The following is a 1,103-nucleotide window of genomic DNA, read 5'->3' on the forward strand; positions in this document are numbered from 1 at the left end:
CTCCCGCGGCCCTCCCCTTCCCCGGCGACCCCGTCCCGGTCCCCTCCTTCGTGGCTCTCATTGGGACTCCTGCCCTGGGGACCTGTGTCCTCCTTTCTCCTTCCCTCGCTGTCACTCGCTCTGTCTCTGGTTTCTTTGTCCCTCTGTCTCTCTTGATGGAGAGAGTCGATGTGAAGGCGAGGGGGCAGCGGACTGGGCGGGTCCCTGGTCCCGGTGCAGGGCGAGGGCTGCGTCCGTCCGAAGCGATGTCTCGGGGTGTTGCCGGGGGCTCTGTGTGCGTTTGGGCAGGTCGGGCACGGCTGGGGGGCGGGAGCACAGGTGAAGAGTGCGTCTGGGTCAGCGCCGGAGCCCAGACTTAGCCGGCCGCAGGTGCCTAGGAGCGCAGGTGGCCGAGAGGATGGCGGGCCACGCCCGGGCCAGCGTCCTGCCAAACGGCCAAGACTGGGGAGAAGGGCTGCCTGGGGCCTGGGCAGTCGCAGGATGCGAGAGCGCCCACCCAGACCTCTGCAAGGCTGGGAACCGGCCAAGGCCCGCGGTGTCTTAGCGAGGCTGGCGCTCGCTCTCCGCCGCCTCGCTGGCGGAACCCCCGCAAATCCCCGAGGAGGTGCGGTGCAGGCGTCTCTGGCAACCGGGAGGCCAGGCTCGAGCTCTTGGGGCGGCAGGCGACATCATCTCGCGTCTGCGGCCATACCACCCTGAATGCGCCTGATCTCGGAAGCTAAGCAGGGCCGGGCCTGGTTAGTACTTGGATGGGAGACCGCCTGGGAATACCGGGTGCTGTAGGCTTTTGCCGCCCTCCAGCCAGGGTGCCCCTGGACGCTCGCGGGCCCTGCTCGCTGGCTCTCACGCTGTCTCGGGGGTCCTGGGCAAACGTCCGAGCCCAGGGCTGCCCGCATAGCCGCGCGCCCCACGCCCTTGACCGCCCTCACCTGCTCTCATGCGGAGAGCTGTGGGCTGTTTCCTCTGAATGTTCTGAGCTCTGCCTTCCTGGGAACCGCGGGGCCGAGCCCCAAGGTCACAGGGCGGAGGGCGAGGTCTCGGGCCGAAGCGTTGCCTGGTGGTGTCGCCGGTGGCTCCCGTCGGGCTCGGCCACGGCGGGAAGC

At 69.3% G+C, this 1,103-nt stretch overlaps 1 pseudogene; it reads left to right on the forward strand.

The window, feature by feature from the left end:
• The first annotated feature begins 677 nt into the window (after nucleotides 1–677).
• Nucleotides 678–786, forward strand: LOC111729943 (annotated as a pseudogene).
• Nucleotides 787–1,103: the final 317 nt, after the last annotated feature.

Source organism: Pteropus vampyrus, unplaced genomic scaffold, assembly GCF_000151845.1.
Source record: "Pteropus vampyrus isolate Shadow unplaced genomic scaffold, Pvam_2.0 Scaffold291, whole genome shotgun sequence".
Taxonomy (NCBI): domain Eukaryota; kingdom Metazoa; phylum Chordata; class Mammalia; order Chiroptera; family Pteropodidae; genus Pteropus; species Pteropus vampyrus.